At 34.5% G+C, this 12880-nt stretch overlaps 1 protein-coding gene across 5 annotated transcripts in view; it reads left to right on the top strand.

The window, feature by feature from the left end:
* LOC108741540 overlaps positions 1–12880 on the top strand; it is a 234553-nt gene that overhangs the window by 111070 nt on the left and 110603 nt on the right. For 4 of the 5 annotated variants that reach the window (XM_025978989.1, XM_025978990.1, XM_018476372.1 and 1 more), the window contains one exon: positions 766–810. The exons of the other annotated variant lie outside the window; for it this stretch is intronic. The gene's annotated coding sequence lies outside the window, so the exon portion shown is untranslated. The remainder of the gene's footprint in view (positions 1–765; positions 811–12880) is intronic. 5 annotated transcript variants of the gene reach the window in all.

Here is a 12880-nt window from a genome sequence, read left to right as displayed (position 1 = left end):
TGAAAGATTATCTGTGGAATATTACTGCCTCAGCATTTGCCTAAGTGATTCAAGGAAACCACAGAAAAACTTGGACCAAGGCAGACGGACCCGGAATCGAACCGGCGTCCTCCCGAATGCTAAGCAATGGTCTAAACCTCTAGGCCATGCCGCTCGATAGGCATGAAGAGCTAGTTTGAGATATATTAGATTACTGTTCACAAATAGTTAAGGATGTGGGATGTTCTAGTTTTAAGGAAATGCGAAATTAGCTTAAATTAAAAAAAGTAAGAAAGAGTGTCCAATATCTATTTATGTAAATAAATCTTAGGCTGGATCGTTTTGTATTTCTTGTTTTACGATTTGCATCGTTTATTTGTTATAAGTGTTTGTCTTTTGAACATGTTTTGCCTTTCGAAACCCCCAAGTGAAAGTTACGCGTTTGTTAGGAATTTAAAAATTTGCGACCTTTTTTGTTTTAATTAGGAATTTAATTAAAAATAAAGTCGCTTGGCAGTTGCTCTGACGTTATTAAGTGGTCCCATTAACAGCTGCAAGTGTAAAGGCCACTTCTACTGTTTCAATTAGTAGCAGAAGGGTCGGGAGCTGCTGTATTTTTTTGCTTGTTTTCGTCGTGCATTTAAAGAAGGCTGAAAGGCGCAGAATAATGCTCTGTCAGGAGCAGGCGTAGTTGTACTTATCCTGCGAGATCAGCAACCTGCCTAATTCCGTTCTCTTCGCTCGGGATCGTTTAAAATTAAAACGTTTTTCTTTTGTTTTTTTCAGAAATCCTTCCTAATGGCTGCTGTAAGTTATCAGAGGAAATTAATGGTAAGTCTTTTTTTAAATATTTAAAAGTTCTCTTCTATATGCATAATCTATATCAACAAATGAAGGATTTTTAACTAATACTATAGAAAGCGTATAAAATGCTATAGAATATGTAGAGTAGTACCAAAGGGTATCTTTTATGTACGTTTTATTCTACAATTTACTTTTTTGAATACTAAAATATATGTACAGTGGATTTCATTTATTACGACCTTGGTTATAGCGGCCATTGTGCTATAGCGACGTTATATGTAAGTCCCTTGAATTTAAAGCATACTTTAGTACAAAATTCTTGTGGCTATAGCGACTTCGGTTGTAACGCCGAGTTCGGGTGTAGCGATTGTTTTTAATGAATCATTTGTAAGAAATCGCTAATAATCCCATGCAGATATAGCGACCGAAGTCGGCCGCTAAAGACACAAAGAGCTTTCTTACCTTTCGTTTACATTCACAGAAATAGTCAACAAGTGTGGTGACCTGTACCGTTGTTTCTGGGTAGCAACTGTGTTTAGTAAACTTTTGAATAAGTATGACTTCCAGATGTACATTTACTGTTTAAAAAAGGCGAAAATTGTTTCAAAATTGAAAAACAGTTTGTGTCTATATCTTCATTAAGTTTGCCTGTGACGACTTCTGGATATAACGACGAAATTACAGTTATCGTTATGCCCGAAATCCACTGTATTTCATTTAAAATTTTCCCATTGTAGTTGTAATTTTTCAGATATAGTTTGTAAATAATAAAATATTTTCAATTACTTATATACACATATTATGTCATACATATTTCATATTTTACTACAAATTACTTTTTAATATCTTTTTAAGTCAGTTGGTTAATTTTGTTCATTTTTCCAATGCTTCTGATATCGATATATGATAAAGATAATAATCGTTTCGCAGAAAAGGCTCAAAGTGTTGGGATGAAGAGCCTCGGTTGGTTTTTGTTTTTTTGTTTTGTTTTAGTAATAATGCTGTAAGTGCTATTTTGTCGCAATCTTGTAATTATTTTATGACCAAACAGGTCTTAAGAAGCGTGTGCATCTAGTTTAATAACAGATTCATTGCTAAGTTGGCAGATTGAATAAACGATAATAATAACATCCACTTATTAAACGGGACACTTTCTGATTAAAAACCAAACTTAATTAAACTCGGTGTCAAATAAATCTTCTTGTAATAGAAACTGAACGTTAATACTTACTCATTTTATACCGTAAGTAGAGCTTACATAATTATGTTGGCACTTATTTGGAATGATGTCTAGGTAATTTTAGATGTTCTTATTTTCATAACACTTTAAATGGTGCATTTTATAGAGTTTTTGTATAAAAAGCACAAAATAATAGCGACAATTTATTTTTTCATTCGAACTGTTATATTTTTAAGTTGTGAGAGAAATAAAAGGTAAATGTCTAGATGATGGCCCCCACCCCCGAAGGGGGTGGGAGTGGGTGGGATCGAAAGAGGAGGTCTCCCCCACCACTGTACCATAAAAAGTTCGTGGCGGTCTCACCCTCATAAAAAGTTATGGAGGTTAGATGGGGATAGGGGGATCGAAAGACGGTGGTCATCTGAATAAAGCCCCATAAAATCTTTGCGGCGGTCTCACCCCCATACAAAGTTATGGGGGTTGAAAGTTGATTATTTTGACAATTTTCATACACTATAATTCAAATAAAATTCAATAAAAAAAATATTTTCAAGCGGGTGGAGGTGGGGGATCGAAAGAGGGTGGTCACTTGAACAAAACCCGATAACCTAACCTAACCTACCCTATTGATAAAGATATTTAAATAATGTTTTATATAACTTTCTCAATATTTTTATGTATTTTTCATTAGTTTTACCTTTGAATATTGTTTAAGAATGATTATATAAATATTTACATGCCTAGAAATGTATAAAAATTGGCATATTTATTAACTTTGAACCCCTATAATTTTTTATGTGGTGAGACCGTCACGAACTTTTTATGGTACAGTGGTGGGGGAGACCTCCTCTTTCGAATCTCCCTATCCCCACCCCCGAAGGGGGTGGGGGCCATCATCTAGACCTTTACCAAATAAAAATTTATGAATGATAGTTCTTTCTGGTATACTCAAGTCAAAATTAATTACTAATAAACCGATATTAAAATTGCACAAATAGCTTAAAATATTCTCCATCAACGAAATCGGATATTTTTCTTTTACCGTTTAAGGGTAGAACAGTCAACATTGAAACTATCTTACGCATATAATAAGTAAAATTAATAATAAAAGTGGGTCTATGTTGAGTTTTAAGGTAGCGTCCAGAAGAAATTGAACACCCTGTATGACCTGAAAGTATATGCATCATAGGATTCCAGAACATTTTTGTAAAAACATTTTTTTTATTAAATGTATAATAACAGGGCAAAGGACAAAACCGCCTTAGGTGGAACACCCTGTACATACGCAAAATACACGTTCCTAAACTAAATTAATAAGAACGGATTAAGCTCTTGATCAGTAATTTATCGAAACTACCAAACGTGGATCAGCATAATAATAATAATAATAAATATCGTACATTATTATATGCATGGTTTTTGTTTTATTGGCGTAAAGACTTTACTTTAAATTCCCGAAATCGCGTCGTAAATTAAAACTAACTGTGTATGATTGTCGCAAATTACCGTTACTGCCCAAAGCGATCGATTATGCCGGTCATATTTTATCATTATTTTATGCGAAATGTCCAAACCGCTGAATACGCCGTTTGCCGCAGTTAATTTAGGGTTCGAAAACATCTGGATTTTCAATTTTAAGTCGCAATCGAAACAAAATTTATGCTTTTTAGACGTCTCTTACATCACATCGTATTTTTTTTTGTTTACTTTTTAACGTAATCGTTAGCGGTATTTTTTATTATTGCTTCGGTAGGCAAGTATACAGGGTGTAACAGAAATAGGTGCCGAGCTTTGGAAGGTGTAAACTAAATGCAATAAATAATCGCAGGGTGAGTTCAGCAGCATGGTTAAGGGCAAACAGTTTTTTTTTTAAGAAAATTACAACAATTTACAATGTGAAGTCGGTCCTGTACGAGAATTTTTCAATGTAGGTGCCTGCCAAATAACGTAGTACTATATAGACCGAGATTATAAGCATTTTATCGAGCATCTTCGACAAATAAACAAATTATTACTACTCATAATGTTTAGACTAAATAAATTAAATAAGTTCGTTACAGGCAGCACTACGTAAATGTACGAAATCATGCGAATTTGTGTCGCATCAATAGTGATTATTATTATTTAAAATTCCATCTCACGTGAAGCATATTTGTCTGTAAATAAATTCGCTGCTGAAAATCAGTTTCAAGTATGGTTTGTACTCGCTACAAATGATAAGGATGCAGCAGCTGTTCCTTAAAAAAAATGTCACACTGATTGTGAGACAAGCCAACGTTATGTGCTATTTTGCGAGTACTATTTTGGTGGTGGTATTATCTTTGAAAAAGAGGTTTTGTCCCTACAGCAGCGATATGATTCAAACCCTTCAATACGTACAGTGGAATTCGTTTATTATGACTNGGTTCTTAATGCCTGCTATGGTAACATTAACGATTACACTTATTTCTTTAATAGAGTTGTTATTATATAAGTATCTAATAAATCGAAACTTGACTTTTTGCGATCTTTTTTTACAATGAGTTGGTTCTATGGTCCTTTATTACAACTCATGTCAGTTCATTTCAGAATAAGAATTCGCTAACATTAAGGGAACATATATCCGTATTCCTATAACAATTTTATCAGTCTTCTCCAATTGAAATGCCTCTGTCGTTCTCGTATCGGATATCGTTTGGCTAATATAGAGAACGCGACGCTCTTCGTCTCCTAAGTGAAATGTGCTATTAGCCTTTAATGAAATGTTATTGTAATTTCAACGTAGATCAGTTCTTTCCGGCTGATTATCGACCGTCCGTTGCTTGGTTCAATTTAACTAAAACACCACCCAAACGTTACTTTATTATGTTTGTTGACGATCTCTTATTACTCCCCGACGAAAACAATATCAACAACCTCTTTTCATTACATTACTTATCCATCTAATTTTCTGTAATGTAAACAGAATGTGGCGTCAGTCTCTCGGGCAAGCACGAAAAGTGATGATAATAATGATAGATAATAGATAATAACAATTAATGGAAGAACTAAAAATACATGAGCAAAAAAATTAAAACTAAATATTACACTGATGCTGATTGAGTGTAACGTTGCGAACCGTATTTATGAACCAGGGCCGGAATTGAATTTACAACTACGTTTTTCACGAAAACCGTGAACATTGGGACATACAATCATTTACTTAATTTTCATGTTTTAAAGTGCTCTATTCTGCAAGTTTGGTACTTGTTTCTGTTACAGATGTATACAAACAATAATTATTCTTTTATCGTTAAATTTCTATGGTATGTCTTGTTTTTTCCACTTTTGTCATTTGAAAGGATAATTTTACGTCCTATTATATTATTATTTATTTTCAATCCTTGGATAACACACGTATCTTTATCTGTTTACTGCATAGGGGCAGTTGTCGTATTAATGTTAGGTTTTGCATTTTGCAGTTTAAAAAGGAAGTGCAACAGTTTGTTTCGTTTTTGATCGCAACGTTTGCTTTTCGTTCCATACACTCAAGGTCCTTCTAAATGCGAAATGGAAAATAACACCACTTATCTGATTTGCTTGAAAGGTGTAATAACAGTTTTACCACACCTCACAATGCACGTAACACACATCTACATGCTTATTAAATACGTTTGCCGCTGCGTATGCGACATGTAATATATACGTTTCGTTTTACGTTAATCTAGGTAGGTACACATTTAAGTAAATCGTGGTAAAACCGTCTTCAAATGGGAAATAGGTACAGTTTTATTGTAGAGACTAATTCAGTCCGTCAACAGAAAAATTCATTCAAGTTTGTCCTTCGAGATGGACATCTAAGATTATTCCAGAAATGAGTAGAGTAGGACTTTGGTAGAACTTGAATGGGAAGATTTTCGTTCAGGGGACGTCAAAGTTCATTTTTAGTTATGATAATACAATAACGGTAGATACGACACTCAGGATGCAAGTGCTATACTTCGTTTACTTTCTGTAGCGATGTGACCTTCAGTTTGACCGGCGCAAAGTAGAAAAGAACAGCACTAGGCCAGAAAAAGAAGGAGACAACTCTCGGCGAAACTCTTAACCGGTAAGGAGCGTATAATCTGTACAGTCCTGCACGGAAAAATTGACATTTTATCCACTACAATTTCATTGCTCAAATGTGCTGTTATTGGTACCATTTACTACTGCAACGAGATGTTTATTTGTATTTGAAGACATATTAAAGGCTTTAACGCTTGTTTTCGACTCGCACTACTATTCATGATTGAACAAAACTTTTGGCAGGCACTGTATGAAAAGGTATGTTTAATGAACAAGAGTCGAGAGTATAATGAGCTTTTTTCTCCCTACCTACGAATCTGCCAGCGCGCATCCAAGACATTGGAAGGGGCACATTGCTAGAGAAAGTAAATGAAGTATACTTGTAGTTATTCCTAGAATTTTGCTGTCAAATCTTTTTTAGTGGCGACTAAACTTGGTCTTGATTAACAGCCTTGGTCTTTCGAAAATGTAAGACCGAGACCAAAACTGGCTTTACTAAGACCGAACGAACAAGACCAAAACTAAAACTAAGATCGAATATACAAGACCAAGATCAAATACGAAAGACTAAACGAAAAATTATTACCGTTCCTTTTGGAATAAATCTTAAATTTTTTTGTAATCACATTCCCATTCTGAACATAAACCACAAAAGAGATAAAACATAGGAATAAACTCCGTGATAGGGAACTCTCAGTGCGTAAATCTATCTTACATAATTGAGCCAATAATTTTGATGTAAAATGCAAACGATGTATATTTATGTAGGTTCAGTTAGGACACTAACGAAAACAGACGTAGTCTAAGATTTCTTTCGTTTTTATAGTATCAATAATTATGCTTTTAATTCATGGAGTAGAAGCAGATGTATTTTTGTTCTCTGTTTCGTTAAATCTGCTAATAGTAATGTGGAAATTTTGGTAAATAAGTCGACGATTAACAAATATCTACCGTTGTACTCCGGATGTATCGATAATTAAATTATACGCTACACTTGTAAAGCAAATGAAGTTTTACGTCGAAAAAAGTTGTGCTATTAAATCGAAATCATTTAATTTTAGTTTTAGAACAAAAAGTCGTTACGCTTACTGGGTTACATTGTAGTGGATATAGGTATTGCGACTGGATTTTTGTATTAGTTTTTTCAATCCGACATTATATATTTTGTTACCACAGTATAACCCGGTAGATGTCGCTTTCTTATTAAGTTTGATATCGGGTACTTTAGGTTCTAAAGAGAATTGCTACTCACAGTGATCATTTTTGGTTATCAAAATGTATTTATTTTGGTTTTATTATATGGAGTTTTGATTCCCTAAAGATAAATATTGTTTGAGGATTGGAGTTGAGGCGTCGAAGGATTTGAAAAAATCGAAATTTTGAGAAGAAAACTAAGCTATCCTAAACCTAATGTAATCTAAACCATAATAATTTTGTTGCAGTTAATTTTAACTTCTTTTGTGGGACAGGCAAAAATCATCTCGAAATAGTGTTTATTACGTTAGATCAGATTATGTTAGCTTACAGTTAATTTTTAACCCCCACACCCACCGTCATCTTTTCGTCTCCCATTTAAAAACACTTTTATTATTCTTTAAGGTTGTCCACATCTCTACACCCATTTTTATGTTATTTTGTATTAAAATTGCGTTACATCCTTTTGAATACGTTACGAAATGGTTTATTTATATTGTTTTTTGAATTTGAGAAACTGCTACAACCTCTTTATTATTATGTAATGTGTCTTGGGGGTGCGTCGTCTGCCGGGTTAGATATGTATATCTATCGTAATAGAGACAAATTGTTAACGTTTTATGTTACATACAATTGCAGTTATATAGATATAGGTAATATGTATATGGTTCTTGACGTGTTGTTAGTTTACCTATGCAAGATCACCTTGAAAAACTGTCACGCCCTTAACTGTATCGACTACTGAATTCATTAATTTTGTACAGAATAATTGCATAATTGTGCAGCTGTGTAGCTATTGCAAAAAATAGCGTTACGCTGCAATAAATGGTTGCATAGTGTGTAGGCTCGAAATAGTTAGAATTTTTTACCATAATGTAAAGCCAGAACCTCTTGGAGAATAAATGGAATTGAACAATCCGAAAGCCAAAACGGGGGTCAAGAAACACTTTATTGGACCAAATAATATCGTTTCACCTTTTTGGGATAAAGCTTTTTCAAGCACAGGGTTGGGTCGTAGTATATATTTAGTCTTATAAACACCTGACATTTAGAACAATTACCTTAACATCCCGTGCGTCAAAAATCTTAACTAGAATTGTACAGAGAAGGATGGAAAAAAGGGCGGAAGAACTATTAGGTGAAGATCAATTTGGGTTTAGAAGAAATAGAGGATCGCGAGAAACCATTGTACATTTACGGGTAACAATAGAGAAAACGACAGAAAATGGAAAGAGTGCGTTCATAGGATTTGTAGATTTAAAAAAAGCCTTTGACAATGTTAAATGGGACAAGATGATAAGTATACTTAAAAATGTAGGGATGAGTTACAGAGATAGAAGAATGATACTTAGTTTGTACCAACAGCAGCAGGCAGTTATAGAGATGGGACTGCAACGTAGAAAAGTAAATATTAGGTAAGTTACACTAGGATGCACACTGTCCCGCTATGATATGATATAGCAGTATTAGCATCTAGCAACGAGGAGTTAGAGATGACATTAAATAAAACAGGGAAGAGTGTCTTAGGACTGACTACCTTATGATTATGAAACACCCTGTATGTATAGGAAACGCTGATTTGTGTATAGATTAAGGACTGTATCCACAAAAAAAAGCCGTGGAAAATAAAATCTCTCGTTGCAGATGATTGAACTTACCTACCTAACACTGAATTTACGATGTAATTCATTATTATGATTCGTAACGCATCCTACGTACTCACGTTGTCAACTTAAATGTTACTTTCGTTAACCTTGTGTAGAACAGCGTTCATTTGCATAATTTTCCTGTGTCTGTTATTATATGTCTACGAAACTTGTGTATCTATTTATGTGATAAGGAAAGAGCAAGTTTTCTACTTATTTGTACGGTTACTTAATTAGATTTTAGAAATGGTATTTGAAAATTACGAAAACAAACAATATCAAGGTTAGCACGTAATATTTTAGTACGGTTGTAATTTCAATCCTTTTTTCCTTTGTTTTTTCGCTAGGGATTAGCGTTTTGCGGAAAAACATCGGCTTGATAATCCATTAAATATGCCCACTGTGCAGCGATAAGTTGCACGGAAGGGTCATATTGTNTAGTATGGGAGTGCATGCAGGTATGGTTGAAGTTGGATTTCCAGGTAAAAGTGATTGAAAGAACAATAGAGTTTAGATTGAAAGGAAACCAAAGTATTTACAAGATAAGAAGTTGAAAAGAATTGAAATAATATTTGAAGTGAAATAATATTCGAAATGAAATATTATTTGAAATGGAAAAATTAGAAAAAATATGTTATTTCGCCACACTTAGTTTGTACAAAGAGCAGCAGGCAGTTATAGAGATGGGACTGCAACGTTACACTAGGATGCACACTGTCCCGCTATGATATGATATAGCAGTATTAGCATCTAGCAAGGAGGAGTTAGAGATGACATTAGATAAAACAGGGAAGAGTGAAGATGCGTAACCAACCAGTCTTAGGACTGACTACCTTATGATGATAAAACACCCTGTATGTATAGGAAACGCTGATTTGTATATAAATTAAGGACTGTACCCACAAAAAAAAAGCTGTGGAGAATAAAATCTCTCGTTGCAGATGATTGAACTTACCTACCTAACACTGAATTTACGATGTAATTCATTATTATGATTCGTAACGCATCCTACGTACTCACGTTGTCAGCTTAAATGTTACTTTCGTTAACCTTGTGTAGAACAGCGTTCATTTGCATAAATTTTCCTGTGTCTGTTATTATATGTCTACGAAACTTGTGTATCTATTTATGTGATAAGGAAAGAGCAAGTTTTCTACTTATTTGTACGGTTACTTAATTAGATTTTAGAAATGGTATTTGAAAATTACGAAAACAAACAATATCAAGGTTAGCACGTAATATTTTAGTACGGTTGTAATTTCAATCCTTTTTTCCTTTGTTTTTTCGCTAGGGATTAGCGTTTTGCGGAAAAACAACGGCTTGATAATCCATTAAATGTGGCCACTGTGCAGCGATAAGTTGCACGGAAGGGTCATATTGTCACGTTGACACGATGCTTTTAGTTTGATTTCGTTTTTCATCAAAAAATCTGCTCTTTTATTTTTTATAGAACACATCGTGAATACTCAATTGTTTTTATTATTGCTATCTAGAAAGGAGGAGTTACAGGCAGCCTTAAATATTTACAATGGAAACGGTATTAAAATAAATAATAAAAACAATGTTGGTATGTAAGGAGATTGACAAAAGTAAAAAGAGGTGAGGTAGGGAAGACGTAGGAAGATTTTAGTTTACAGGCAATGCCAAAATTAGCACAGGACAGGAAAACTGCATGTCCACACAGTGACGAGTAAACGTAAGACCAAAACAAGCCTAATACATATAGTGTTGGTTTTGCTTTTCGACAGTATGCCTTGGTCTTGGAAGATCGTTTTTTTTTGNTGGATCTCATCAGAGCGGCGCAGGCAGCCCGACAGAACACAGACCAACTTTTACCTGCTGCCTTAAAAGCGCGTTTTAGAAAATACGACAAATGGCGCTGTAAACGCCATCTGTAGTACATTTTAGGACTACGTATGCACCAACAAGGTCCATTTAAATATATGGATATCTACTTGCTGAAACGAATCCCGGCGTAGCTCACCTCAACGTGGTAGGCACGTTACCATAATCGAATAAAATAATTCAAATTATTTTTTGAAGCATACGTAATCCTAAAATGTAGCACTGTACTATAGATGGCGTTTACAGCGCCATTTGTCGTATTTTCTACTTATCATAACGGTTTATAAAAATTAAAATTGTATACGTAGCATGTGCTTCGTTAGTAGGTAATCTTGCAATTTAAAATCTATCCTTACAATTTGACTTCTGCTTCTTGAAGGAGAACGTCGCAAAAATTAACATAAATATATTTTCTCTTTCTTCTCTTTTGATTTTAATCGACAAACAGTGTACCTGCACTTTCAGCACATTTTGAATATGATAGGTAAATGTAAATAGGCGAGTTATTCAACAAATGTCCGATTTTACAAAAATTATAACTTTCAGGGTATCCTGTATATTCATCATCGTCGCCCTGTATATTGCTAATAAAAAATATGTATCTTCTCTTTATTTTTATTTCAAAGCTATTCTTATTACATAAAATTTTCATTCTGTTTAGTAACTGTGTTAGAATTTCAGTGAGAATTTTGTGAGGATCTAAGTTTTGCTCTTGGTCTTTAATTTTAACTTTAATTGGCTCAATTATCGTAAATTGACTTTCTTTCTAGAAAATGTCTAATAAAATTAATGTTAAAACAGTACCCAAAACAATTTTTTCTTTTTCTGGAAATAACCTTCAGTAAGTAACTTTTTATTTCGTATACAAATATAATAAAATAAAAAGGACTGTTTGTAAAGACATTGGTACTGGAATATTTCGAAACGTTTTCTAACTTCGTTTCGCATTTTTATTAATTAGGTACTTGTGTTGTTGTGTATTTTAAAATGCAGTTCCGTTACTAATTTCGCTTTCCGAAGAACGCCCTCGGACATAAGCACAGCAATCGTTTTATTAAAACAGCGTCAGCGTGCAATGTAATTTTCAGTCACAATAATTTGAATATTACGATTCGTCTGACGGCAGCAATTGTGACTGAAGTAAGAACGATAAAAAAAAAAAGAAAGAAACGGAGAGGCGAAAACGCAACATCGAAGGAGAGGTTCGTCTTTGTCGTTTTTCAATTCGACTGCGACGCGATTCGAGAGATGATATTTTGCGAAAAATAAAAAACGAAGCATTCCCACGAGTGAGCGAACGGAGCGCATCAAACCAAAGTGTATACCTTCAGTCTTCGTCCCCACGTGTATGAACACTTTGCCTTTGTAACACACAATGGAACGCCCTCGACGTATTCCCATCCCCTGTTGTTTAAACGACTAAAAATTATAAGGTTGGCTGAAGCCGGAGCTCTCACTCCGCTATAGAGCAAGAGCGAAGCCCGACCAGGCCAGGGAGTGTCTCCGGCAATGTAGTAATTACTCGCGAGTTCTTTCATTAAACAACAACTGCGATGTTTTTGTCGAGAACTAAAGTAGTTTATGAGTGACACGCACGCTATCCTTCTTAATTGAAAATTATCCACCCGCAAGCAGGGATCGGTCGTGCACCACGGCCTAATGCTCTTTATTATTTGTTTAGCCTACGTGTGTGCTTACATGCATACGAATGTAACGCACGCTGTGCTGGATGGGCACCACCTCTGTGAGCGATTGTGCGCAAATAAAAAAAAAATAAATAAATCTACTCACAATTGAAAACGAAACTGCGAATCAAATGTAAATGCTAGTTTTTTTATCGTTTCCATGTTAATCACGCAACATATTTGTATGTCGGTTGGGTAATGAAGTTTGAGACGTAATGTAATTATTTATTCGTCCTTCTAGAAATGGTTTTCATGAATATTAAAGTCTCAAAAGGAAAATATTAATATCATATGAAAGTTTTAATAGTGGTTACCGTTTGATGTTAATTTTATCCACTACAAGTTACCCCAAACCAATGGAGAAAAGTTGCTGCTACTGTCACACCCTCGCCGGGAATCGTACCCCAAACCTCTGGCTTTACGCATAAATGCTCTGATCACTAAACTACGAGAGGTAACAGTAGTAACAACGACAAAACGTACTTATTAAGTCACAGATTCTTCGTTTGGAAGGAGAAATG

The sequence above is a fragment of the Agrilus planipennis genome, unplaced genomic scaffold (genome assembly GCF_000699045.2).
Source record: "Agrilus planipennis isolate EAB-ADULT unplaced genomic scaffold, Apla_2.0 scaffold305, whole genome shotgun sequence".
NCBI classification, from domain to species: Eukaryota; Metazoa; Arthropoda; class Insecta; order Coleoptera; family Buprestidae; genus Agrilus; species Agrilus planipennis.
Note: the sequence above shows the minus strand (reverse complement) of the source record. Positions and strands in the feature narration are given on the sequence as shown.